Here is a 13,546-nt window from a genome sequence, read left to right on the forward strand (position 1 = left end):
TTTCTATAATCAGGGCAAGTGTACAGTAGAAGTTATGAGCACAATTCAAGCATATAAGATCTTGTGCTTTCCTATCTGAAAATATGTGGTCATTATATCCTAAAAAGTAAGTGAATATTTGCCCTAGTCATCTATCTGTTGTTAGATGCATATGTCTGTGTTTCTTTTAGCATTTCTGTTATTGCTGACTTTCCTGATATTTCTTTATTTGTGAAGAGTCACCAACTCTAATTATTGGAGACACAAATAGTTGGGGTGATAGATGGTCCCAGATTGGAGTTGGGGGTATAAAACCCCAATTTGTATGCTGAATAAGCTTATTAGATGTCAGGTCATGGTTGAAATAATTACTAACCAGATGACAAAGGCACTGGATTTATTAGTAGACCAGGCCAGTCAGACTAGAAAAGTAGTATTCCAGCATAGATTAGTATTAGACTGCTTGTTAGATGAAGAAGGTAGAGTTTGTGAGAAATAAAATTTTTACTGTGTGAAAAATTGATGATAATGGACAGGTAGTGAAGGAAATTGCCAAAGAGATCAGAAAATTGGCCCATATCCCATTCCAGACCTGGTCCTCACCATTTAGTACCTCTTGGTGGTCTTTGTCTGGAGGCAGCTGGTGGAAACAGATTTTTTTTTGGTTCCTCCTGATAGCTTTAGTGGACTCATACTATTCCCTGTCTGCTTTCCCTGTGTGATACGGCTTGTCACAAGGGTAGTACAGACATCACTGGTCAGGATAGATAGATGGAACAACTTGGGGGGAGGAGGTCCAGTTAGACTTGGAGTATTAAAAAGGATAAGGATGGACCCCAGCAGAGAAAAAAGGACAAACCCAGTGCAGAGGGATTAGAGACTGAGAACAAGATGATTGAGGAGATGTATTAAGAATGGTGTGAAAGGTCTTTAAAGTTTACCAAACTAGAAGGAGGGACTGAATGGTATAAACTGTGTGAAGATCTCTCATAATAAAGTGGCTTTGACCTATGCCCTAACTGTGACTTGAGACTTTGTAATAGCAAATTGAGCTATAACTAAAAGTTGCAGGTATTTCATTATCTTAGATGGATAGACAGATAAATACTTCCCTCTTGTTGTCTCCTCCCTCCCTCAACCTTTTCATTAGTATTTAAGTACCTAATACAGTAAAGTGTATTCTGGGGTTGATATTTAGTTTCTGGGCAAATTAGAACTCCCCAACCAATGGGAGAAAAGGTCAGAAGAGGGGAAGTGGGAGCTTCCAGTTAGGGTCTATATAATCTTGTATTTTGCACTTTGCACTCTTCTACTGACACTTTCCTTCTCTGTTGGAAGTTGCCCTTTCTCAGGAGATTGCAGTAAATTCTTTTTTGCTTTTTGCCTTGAGAGTCTGTTTTTTTTTTTTTTAATTTGAGTAATAGTCATTGACCCATACACCCAATGTGGGGTTCCAGTGCTGTGAAGAATTCACATTGGCCAATATCTTTAGCAAAAAGTAGGTTTATTTAAGAAGAAGTGGTTACAGACAAAATGAAGAGAAACAATAGATACCAGGAATGGTAAATATGAAATAGAGTTGGGAGAATAGTTAGTAAAGAAAGGGGTTTTAACAATTAACTGGCAGGCTAAATCTAAAAGGTATTTAATACTCTAAAAGAGTTAGTTAGCTATAAGCAGGAGAAAAGACGCCATGAGACAGAGTGGGAAATAGAGGAAAGAGACCCCATGTAGCATGGCTAAGGGGAAAGACATCAAAAGACAGAGTACCATGGCAGGTTATAACCCAAAGGGATCAGCAAAGATGGCATGAGCCATGGACAGATTTATAGGGGAAATTTAATCTCAGGGATTTGGCATAACTTGGATTTCTGTCTGGATAGGTAGGGTTAACTACAACTTCCAGAGAGGGTGGGGCTGATCATCATTGTCTTTCCTTGCTTTTTTCAGGGAGTAATTTTATTAATATTCCAGGTTTTCTCTGCAAACTCCACCCAGTTATACAGGACCTCATCATTGGTGATACATTTGTAAGGGGAATTTTATTAAAACAGCTTTGTATTTTAATAGATCACCTTTTTCTTTTCTTCTTTCTCAATCACAATTAAGTAGAATCATATAAAAATGTTCTAACTAATGGTGATGTATTTTCTCCTATCCTCAAAGTTAGGAAATACAGAGAGCTATGGCAAATTTCTCTTTGCCTACAAAGATTATACTATGTCCTACCTATCTCTAGGGCTGAGTTTCCAATGCTTCTTAGATACTGAAATATAATATCACTTTATATTTGCATATGTCACATGTCAGATCCTTTGGGAATTTTGCCACCTTTTTCACTAGCTGATAGTCTTATCTCTCCCAGTTTAAATTTTAAAAAATTAACACTGCACTGCTTATCATCTTAGAAATATGGGATGTTGGACATCATTGAAATAATGTAAGCCCACCCTTTAGGAGGACTTTTTTTGGGAAGGGTGTCTTTATATTTCAATGTCCAATATAGTAGTTGGCACATAGTTCATGCCTCATGATTCATATAGAAATAGAAGGAGGGGATGAATTAAATGCTGAAAATTAAACTAAAGTACCAATACATTTTTAAAAATCTAGTTTATAAAGAAATAAAAGATAAGAATTTAACATAGTACTATACTACCATAATTTTTAAGACCTAATAATTTGCTGCAAAAATGGATTTCTAGTTATGATTTGTTTTTTGAAATGTGTCTTGTGCAAACCATGTCTGTCTAGCTATGTGGCCAAATTTATTGTGATATTTAAGACATAGAAATAAAAGTGAAAAGTTATTATAGTACTGCAATTTTAAGACCCAGTAAAATAATGCAAAAAAGAGATACTGCTATTTAATAAACTACCACTAATTTCAGTTTTTCATTTCATGGAAATAATTGCATCCTAAAACTCAATTTAATTTCCCAAAATACATAATAATAATAAAGTAAACCATGAATTAATATTTTTTACATTCTGTAAAGTTCTGTTGTCTCTAGATTGTAATCATTCTCTTAGGGGGCAGGTTTCTTGGGGGAGCCTCTGGAGAGGCAGCCTTGGCTTTAGTTTCTATTCAATAATCCCAAATCCATCCAGGAATTAAAATCCAGTCCTATATTATGTCCTTCAAAGTCTTGAATTTTTTCCTGTCAGAATATCTCCAGCCATCTTCAGTGCCTAGCTCCCTCTGAATCCAAAGCCTCCAGCCAGAGCGAATTTAGATGTGGGAATGAATCAGACTCTGCCTCCAAGAGTGGGATTGTGGGCTTCTGTATGCTTGGCTCTGAGAGTTTTTTGCTTATATGGTGCATACTGAGTATACATCAATCATTTCATCACTAGGAAACCATTATTTGTTGTAGGATTAAATCAATGCTAAATTAGATTTAATCATTGTCTCCTCAATTCCACTCAGAATCTTGTTTCAAGTTCTGGCCCATAACATCTCCTTGTAGGATCAAATCAATTGTCTCTATTCATTCCAGTGACTTAGCACCTTGTAAAAATCCTAACAACATTCACAAATCAAAACTTATATGTCATCATATTTGGTTAGCAGAATACAGATGCTATATTATTCTTTAAACCCTCTGTGTTTCATTTGTTCCAATTCCCTCATTTAATGGATAAGGAAACTAGGATGCAGAAATGCAAAGTTACTTGTCTCAAGTAATGATACTAGTAAGTAGTAGAGTAAGGATTCAAATTCAGGTTTTTGGACTCCATATTCAGTTCCATACACCTCGTAAACTATTACATAATTACTAATGACAATCTATGTGCTAATCAATATTAGCATTATGAAAAGGTTTGAAATTCAGCTTCATGAAATAAAATATTTATATCCTTAAATTTTGAGACTCTCAGACTTCTTTTGACAGGTCTTCAAAAAAAACAATGAATAATACATCTTTCACATTTCAAATCTCTTACAGATAGTTTTGTTTCAGCCCCCACAGTTATGACACACAAAAATTTTCACTTAAAAAATTACAACACATTCTGGTTCCTACATTCATCTGTCACCTTGTTCTCATCTGTGGTACAAACTGCTTGTTGGCTTAAATAGAAGAACAAAGCTCAAACACACACACACACACACACACATGCATGGACCCTTTTCATGTCTAATTTTTTATATTAAGATCTTTTAAATTAATACTGCCTTGTCTTTAGCTGATTCTGTGAAGGATGATGTTCTCTAGGGAGCCAGTTCCTTCCTTCCATAGCAAAATCTTTAAGTGTTTTAGAAGTATTATTACAATGCTATGTTAATGAGTGATTATTATTTCATTTCATTAAACATTTATGTGCAAAGCACTAGGAATGCACAGAAAAGAGCAACAATTTTCTCTGCCCCCAGGAGCCATTTTTCTTGGGAGATACAATATATACAATGGCAAGTTTTGTAAATATTTGTTGTTGCCTTTAGTTCTTGAAGAGGACCATAATGATATCACTGTCATAGATAAGTTACAGTGTGGTCAACTGTGGCTGATCAGACCAAGACAAGCTCAGAATGCTGTGCCATAAGTTGGACACAAATTGTCCCTATGAATAATTGGGTGTCTTCTCTAACTTTGTGCATCTTGTGTTTCTTATGAGCTAATTGAATTCTACTTTATTCTTAGAGCACAGCACCTTCTCCAATAAGGGCACACCATGCTAGATGGTCTTGTGCCAGCGTCTCCTATGTCCATCTCCCATGTTAGATAATCAATTCTAAAGCTCTTAAGAGAGACTTGGAGAGTATCCTTGTATTGCTTTTTCTGACCACCTTGTGAGTGCTTGCTCTGTGTGACCTCTCCGTAAAATAATCTTTTTTGGAAAATGTGTATTTGGCAATCAAATAATGTGGCCAGTCCAAGGAGTTATGATCTTTGCAGTAGAGTTGAAATGCTTGCCTTTAGTTACAGAAAGGACCTCAAAGCTGTTCTGAAGCTCTAAAGTTAAATCAGGGATTCATATACAAAAGAATCATTTGCTGAGATGTGAAACTTGAAGTTTATGGAATGAACAGGATTTTCAAAAGGAAAGCAAAAGGAAGAGGGACAAAGTTTCAAACCTTGGAGCATATCCACTTTAAAGTATTTTGGAATGGACAGTCAGGAAAGGAGACTGAAGAGAAGAAGTGAAAGGTGTATGTTGAGAACCAAAAGAATGATCAATTATGTCAAATATTCATAGAAATAAAGCAGGAGAAACATAAAAAAAATTCTCCCTGCCTCCTCTTTTTAAATCTATTTTGATATTCATGCCTAATATTGATATTGTTAAGTCAAAGGACATCCATGAATTTATAGCCCTGTAGGCATAGATCATATCTCTTGATCATTTGTCAATGGGGCATGGTTCTTATTTTTTATAACTTTGACTCAGTTTCCTCTATGCTTGAGACAAGAGGCTTTATCAGAGAGACTTGCTTCAAAATTCTTTTTACAATTACTATTGCCAACTGTATTTCCCCCCATGTATTCTATTTTCTCTCTCCTTTCATCCTGTCCATCCTCAAAAGTGTTTTGCCATTGACTACCCCCTTCCTTCAATATTCCCTTTTTTAACTTTTCCTCTCCTTCCCTTATCCCATTCTGTTATGGGCCAGAACTCTGAAACAAGGATTTTTACAAGATGTTTAGTCAGTGGAATTGATGAGGCAATGGTTATCTAGTTTAGCACGGTGCTTAATAGTTCTCTAGTTCAGTACATGTACTTAATACTTAATATAGCTCCACAAGATTCACACCTATGATAATGGACTATATAATAGCCAGCAAGGACTGGATGAGATTCATTCCATCTTTGGTCAGGCTCCTGGTGGCAGGCTCTCCTCCTTAGCTTCGCCACCCAAACCAAGACTCCGTAAGGCCTCTAAGAAAACTAGCCAAGCCCCAGGCAAGGAGAAAATAAAGACTTTGGACTTTAACACCTGGCTATTCTTGTGGCAATTACATTGGAGCTGCTCACACTGGACACTGCCCTTCTGTTGGGTTGAAAAGCCTATATTCTCTCTAATTGTAATCCCTTTTATTCCACTGACAATATCTTGTAAGAACTCTTGTTTCAGAGTTCTGGCCCATAACACCATTCTCCTCCTATTATCCTGAAGGGTAAGATAGATTTCTATGTCCATGTCTATATTATTTCTTCTTTGAGCCAGTTTTGATGAGAGTAAGGTTCCCTCACTGCCCATCTTCATCCCTTCTTCCTTTCCATTGTAAAAGCTTTTTCTTTTCTCTTTTATATGGCAGATAATTAAAATCATTCCACTTCTCCCTTTTCCTTTCTCCTAGTACAAATGTTTCTTTCCTCCCTTAATTTCATCATTTTTTAGATATTATCCCTTCAAATTCAACTCATAACTGTACCCTCTATTACCATAATAATGAGAAAGTTCTATTAAGTTACAAGTATCATCCTCCATGTAGGAATGTAAGCAAATAAACCTAATTAAGTCCCTTATGATATCACTTTCCTGATTACCTACTTATGAATCTCCTGCTTCCTGTATTTAAAAATTAAATTTTCCATTCAACTTTGGTCTTTTCATCACAAATGTTTGAAAATCCTCTACTTCACTGAATATTTACCTTTTTCTCTGAAGGATTATACTCAATTTTGCTGGGTTGGTGATTCTTGGTTGTACTAGCTTCACTGCTCTCTGAAATATCATATTCCAATCCTCCAGTTTTTTAATGTAGAAGCTGCTAACTTGTGTGTTATCCTGACTGTGGCTCCACTATACTTGAATTGTTACTTTCTGGATTCTTTCAATATTTTCTTCTTGACCTGAGAGTACTGGAATTTGGCTAAAACATTCCTACAACTTTTTATTTGGGGATCTCTTTCAGGAGGTGACTTATTTTAATTTGTATTTTACCTCTGGTTCTAGAATAACAGGACAATTTTCCTTGATAATTTCTTGAAAGATGATGTCCAGAATCTTTTTTTGATCATGACTTTTAAATAGAACAATAATTTTGACATTATCTCTACTGGATCCATTTTTCCAGGTCAGCTATTTTTTCAATGAGATATTACACATTTTTTCATTTTTTTGATTTTGCTTTATTGTATCTCAATTTCCCATAAAGTCAAGCTATTAGCTTCCCTTTGCTCAATTATAATTTTTAAGGAATTATTTTCCTCAGTGAACTTTTGTACCTCCTATCCCAATTGTCCAATTTTGCTTTGTAAGGCATTCTTCTCCTCATTAGCTTTTTGTATTTCCTTTTATACCACTCTCAATTCTTTTCCTAATTTGTCTTCTATTTCTTTTACATGCTTTTCAAAATCCCCTTTGAGTTCTTCCGTGGCTTGAGTCCAATTCTTATTTTTCTTGGAGGTTTTGGATATAGAAGATACGACTTTGTTATCATCTTACGAGTCTGTGTTTTGATCTTCCTTGTCACCATAGTAACCTTTCTATGGTCAGAAGCTTTTTTTGTCATCTGTTTATTTTCCTAGCTTATTACTAGGCTTTTAACTTTTTGTTAAAGTAGGGCTTTGTTTCCAGGATGGAGTATGTATGGTCCCAAAGCTTCGGGGATTTTGTGCAGCTGTTTTTAGAGTTCCTTCTAGAGACCTCACCATAAGCACTCTTTTCTGCCCTGGAAGTGTTAGGAGTGTCCCTGTCCCACTCTAACTATAAGATCTAGTGTTCTAAAGCAACAGTTCTTTGCTGATGCTGTTGCTGGAATCAGCCTGGAGCTATGCTGGCACAGCCTGCACTGGGATTGCATGCTCTACTCTTTTTCTGTTGCCACAGACCCCCTCCACTGATCTTCCAAGTCCTTTTTGGTGTCTTTGGGTTGAGAGGACTGGAAGCCCCCAGTACTGCCAATGATTTAGAAGTTTTGCTTAGATGACACTGAGGTAGGGCTGGGGCTGGGGGCATGCTGGACTCCTACCCTGGTGACACAGATTTTTCTGCTGAGCTTCTAAGTTGTCTTGGGCTGGAAAATACTCTGCTTCATCTTTTTGGGTGTTCTGACACTCTAAAATGAATTTAGAGTCATTATTAAAAGGAATTTGGGGTGGTTGGGAGAAAAGGTTGGCTCTATCTCTGTGCTGTGTCTCACTAAATTCTTCTTAAAGGTTATAATGGAAATACTACACATATTACCAAATGTTAGCTGTAGGCATCATCAATTAAACAAACATTTATACTTACCTGTTATTTCCAAGTCATAGCACTTTTACTTTCTTGCCACAAAGAATGAGTGCTTTGTTGCTCACAATTGAGATTAAATGAGTTCTTTTAATTCTCCAATTCTATCTATTTTTCACAAGAACTCTGTGAAAACTGGGCTTTTCTGAAGAAAAATACCATGAAATGTGAATCTGCATAATCTACAATTCCTAGATCATGTTTTGATTCAAAAACTCAGTAATTTAAAACTCCTGGTTGACATCAACCGGTTTGGAGGGGTCCAGTTTTCTGATTGTCTTGCCTCTTCAGTACTGAGCATAGTGTCTTGCATATAATAGACACTTCATAAACTCTCATTAAATGTAAATTAATCCACTTAATTGTGCTGTCATAAAGCCCCCAGAAAAAATATGAAAAGTAAAGCTAATAAAACCAAAGGAAAGGCATATTTAATATTGCTTATTTACCTTGAACTTCAAAACCTAATAGCATATTATAAAACTTCTCTTGTTATTTCAGTTGTGTATGACTCTTGGTGACCCCATTTGGAGTTTTCTTAGCAAAGATACTGGACTAATTTTTCATTTCCTTCTCCAGCTCATTTTACAAATGAGGAAACTGAAGGAAAGTGAAGTGACTTGTCCAGGATCACACAACTAGGAATTGTTTGAGCTGAGAATCCGGAACATGGATCTTCCAGACTCCAAGCCTGACACACTATCCACTGTGCCATCTAGCTGCCTTATTACAAAACTATATTTGTCCAAAATACGATTTTCCTACAAGAAAGAATTTTGATTCTCAAAACAAACAAAACCCCAACATGTTATGGTCTAAATAGAAACTAAATTTCACCCTTGAAGTTGTCCAAATGCATTTACCTTCTAAAATTACATTCATTTTATTTGTATTGAAGAAATACAATCCTTTTCTTCCTAGGGATTTGATTAAAAAATTCTAGGCAGAAAAGGCATATCAAAGCCCTAATACTTTTAATAATAACCTTAGGTCTGTTGTGGTGGTGTTTTGAGACTAACCATAAGAACAATTTCTCTTTCTAAAGCTTTCAACATTTTCTGCTGAATCTCAAAGATATTTAGAGGATTTAAATCTGGAATGGGATTTAGAGATAATCTGTCAACACTCATTTTGCAGATGAGGAAACTGAGAATTACACAAGCTAAATTTCTTTCCTAAGGTCATAGAGATAGTAACAGAAGGCTGGGCTTTGAACTCAGGTTTTTATATACCACAAAGTCCTCGTTTAAATTGACTACTGGGAATATCCATCACCACTATTAACATCATAAAAGTGTACAAATTTTATGTATTCAGTTATTGACAACAGTATAAAATTGTACGCAAGATTCAAAGTATTTGGTTTAACAAAGATTGTGTCGGATCACAGCATCAGAGATTTGAAGATAGAAAAGAACCCTAGTGGACATATAGTACAAAAATCTCATTTTCAGAAAAGAAAATTGAAATCCAAAGAGATTAATCGGCTTATCCAAGGTCTCAGAGGTAGCATTAAGTCCCAATAAGATCCCAATTTTTCTCACTCCAAATCAAATACTCCTTTCATGACACTGAAGTTGATAATATAGTAACTTTGAATCCCATAATTTCTCTCCATTTCTATATCAAATACCAATCATTAATGTAACATTATCTTTTCTCTTTCTCATCAAAACTGATCAAGTGGAAGACCCAGTAGAGTACTAGCAGTAATGATTTATTTTCAAAGACCTAGAAGGTGAGTACATAATGGCTATTGTTGATAAGAAGTCTCTGGAAAAATGATAAATTTGCAAGTCTGACTGACCAGTCTCTAAATGCTGGAAGAATTTTATTTATTTTTTTGGGTGAGAGACTGAATCACTCAAAGCTAACATAATGGAACTAATTCTAAATTGCAAGGTGGGAGACCTGGATTCAGACTTTGCCAATAATCAGATGATTTTTAATAAGTTAATTAATTTTATTAAGCCTCATTTATTAGAAGAGGGCATTCTTTTGCCTAAATATCTAATTTCGCTTCAAGCTTTAACCTTCTAAGAATCTATGAAACTTGCGGAATCCATGAATTAAAGTTCACTTTCTATTTCTCTCATCCTCTCCAGAACACAATTACTACTAAGTTCTGGAGTAACCATGGCACATTCTAGAAAGATGATACAGAATTACTTTATAGAATATATATGGCCCTGAAAAGCTGACTGCAAAACAAATGATCATAAATCATATCACCTTCCTTTGCTGACTTCCATTATAAAGTGAAAAATATGTTCTGAAAGAAATAATATTGGCTCTGGGATAGACTAAAAATCACATTTAGATTCCAGTAATCATTTTTTAAAAATCCTTTTGCTTTTAGATTGCTGTATGATTTGCAGTTCCCTTGATGTTGAGCCAACAGCAGAGAGGGATGTGTCTGATGGGCTGCCTAGCTCTTTACATTATACTGGTAGGTGGTCCCTTTAAATGAGGTCACAGCAGCCAGGCAGATGGCTCTCCCTCCGCTAAGCTTCCTGTCATACCCCTGTGGCTCTGGGAAGTCTGAAACTATTCATGCCATTCCTCTGTATCCTCTCTGCTCCAGCCAGCACTGTAAGTTGTACAAATATGGCTATCACAGACCTCCCTCTTTCTCAGCCAACAGATGGCTGAGACAACATAGTAGACTGCTCCCTACCTAATGGTGTTCAGCACTGAACAGACATTCAGAAAGGGCTGGCTAAATGAATGTGTCACACACTGCATCAGACTTAGTAGCAGAGCTGAGGTGATTGTTGTAGTTCAATGAATAGCAGCAGGACTATCCTGGAAGGGATTCTATGCTTTCTTTTCTCCGACAGCAAAGAGAGCAGCAGCTTTGACTCTCCCATCATGGTCACAACATCGAGAATGAAGGAGGAGGAGCTCTGCATTTTTTATAGCAGCATGAGCTGGGGACCCTTCTACACAGCAGATTTACAATCACTAGAAAAGGGCTCTATTTTATTGTTATAAAGTTACGTTTGCTGAATTGCATTCAAATGTTCAGGTAATAGCATCAGAATACCTGCCTCCATCTCTCAATACTCAGCCTCCCAAAAAGAAAAATTGGGAAAGAATAAATGCTTGTTGATAAGCAGTTTGGGTATGAATTTGGATTCAGGTCCCCATAACTCCCTGTAGAATTGCTAATGCTATTGATTACTTAAGATTCCAAGGTGAAATGGAAGAAACACTTTATTTTCATCTTAAATGACAGGTCCCAGGTGCACTTCTGGGGGCTTCTCACTTCTGATTTGTTATCCTTACCCCAGACAATCTTTACTTTCTGAAAATACCCCTTGAAATTATATGATTTGTAGCCCTAAAGAAACTGGTTCATTTACAGGTCATTTGAAGTACAGCCTACACAGATAACAAAACACAGCCTTGAAGAACTCTTCCTCAACCATTTAGGGCAAGCTGAGATTGATCTTTCAACTGCAAAATTCCAGGACAGCTCCTCAGGCGCTTGTGATCTGTCCTCATGGGGTACTGGCATTCAGCAGGTCAGTGTAGTCTGCCAGCTGATAGAGCTGTTCTGCTGTTGCTCTTTGCAGTGATACAATTTTCATATCACCCTGGGTAGAAATTTCCATTGTCTTTTCCCAGTGAATGTTCCAGTCAGACTGAACCTCAATTGATGCTTCGCTTCAGAGATGGGGAATGCCCTGAAGGCTCCTCTCTTACGGTGAGGGATTCATTGGTTACCTGCATCCAGATTCAGTACTATATCAAAGAACCGTACCTCTGAGTTTCTCTTTTGTGCTACAGTTTTCAGAGCAATTGCCTCACATAAGGGGGAACAACTATCTGAAGCATCCATTTTCCCCCCATTTGAATCTACACAAAATCCTACTGCAGACTATGTTATCTACAAATATTTCCTTTAAAAATGCAAATATCCTCTTTAATCCAGATTTAGAACTGATCAGGCCTATACTTTCTTATTCAGTCTGCAGAATTAAATTTAATAAGAACTTTATTATATCCAGCTCAAGGGCACTTCACTCTTAGTGTTTGGACTGCCTATAGGATTGATCTCCCTAGATATGGTCCCTGTTCCATCTTAATTGCAATTATAAGATCAGCATTGATCCTTTCCAAAAAATGTGGAACAGAAAGCACAGTGGCTATTCCAAGTCAAATTAATTTTCTCAGCACAATCCCTTCCCCCCACTTCCTTAAAAATATCAACTTTATGGAAAAAGTTAGAATATTTACTTTCTATCACAAAACCTAGAAGCAAAAGTGGCTAAGATCTGAGCCTTTACATTTTATTTTCCTTAAGCAATCAATAGAAGATTGAAGTGTCAAGGATATGTTTGCAAATCTGAAAATATTGTCATCTATGCTTGTAGATAGGACCTATCTGATCACAATTTATTTTTAAAATAATATGTCAACAAGGATTAGTTTGATTTCCAGTTTAAAGTAGGAATGAGAAATTGTAGTCTTAAATGGGAAAAAATTAGGAGAGGAAGAGAAAGAGGAGAATGGGAAACTTTATCCAGGAAAAAAAAAAGGAAATCACCATGGAAACTGGGAGGGCAATAGAAGAAAAATATTCTCCCCTTGACAATTTTACCTAAAAACTATAATGGTTGAACCACTGAAAAGTCAGTTACTACCAACTCTTTCTAACTGACTTTTTCTAAAGTATAACAGAAAGAGGAAAAAGACTACTATTAAACAGATAGTATAGCCAATCTGATTTGATAGATCCATGAGTTCATTGCCATAATCTATCCACAGAGGTTCATTACAACTCTTCTCTATTTTTACATTTCTCTTGACTCTTATCCATGTCATTATATAAATGTTCTATCAATAGGTTTTTTACTTAATGTGATACCAGTTTTCCAAATATGTTTTCATATTTCAAAGGCATATTTGGACTACCTATTGTCTTTTATTCTTGCTACCTAACTCATCTATCTTCTTTTAAAAAGAAACACTACTTTTTATATGCAACTAATATTTGGCAATATCAGCACTGACTATATCGTAGAGCTACCAAGGGTCTTTTCATTGTCTTTGGGGAAATTTATACTTTTGAAGTGTTAAGTTTAACTTTCCTAAGACAACTGTTTCCCATGATTCATAGTCACAGAACATCAATATCAGAAAGTGGTAATGAAAGGTGAATTTTTGATGTGCCCAGCAATATAAAATCACTGCACACACATTGCACTGTCTAAAATTTAATATAGTTTATCATCTCTTACGTAATTTTTGGTCTAAATTGTTGTCCTTTTCAGTCCTTTTCCAAGATACTTGTGTTTTTCATTTTAAAATTAGATTTTATTGGTTAATTTTGTTTTTATATCACCGGTTTCCCCAAATATCCATGTAACAAATGGCATG

At 36.0% G+C, this 13,546-nt stretch overlaps 1 protein-coding gene across 1 annotated transcript in view; it reads right to left on the minus strand.

The window, feature by feature from the left end:
* Window positions 1-13,546, minus strand: part of GNAL (G protein subunit alpha L) — a 465,118-nt gene that overhangs the window by 410,929 nt on the left and 40,643 nt on the right. The gene's annotated exons all lie outside the window — the stretch shown is intronic.

The sequence above is a fragment of the Sminthopsis crassicaudata genome, chromosome 1 (assembly GCF_048593235.1).
Source record: "Sminthopsis crassicaudata isolate SCR6 chromosome 1, ASM4859323v1, whole genome shotgun sequence".
NCBI classification, from domain to species: domain Eukaryota; kingdom Metazoa; phylum Chordata; class Mammalia; order Dasyuromorphia; family Dasyuridae; genus Sminthopsis; species Sminthopsis crassicaudata.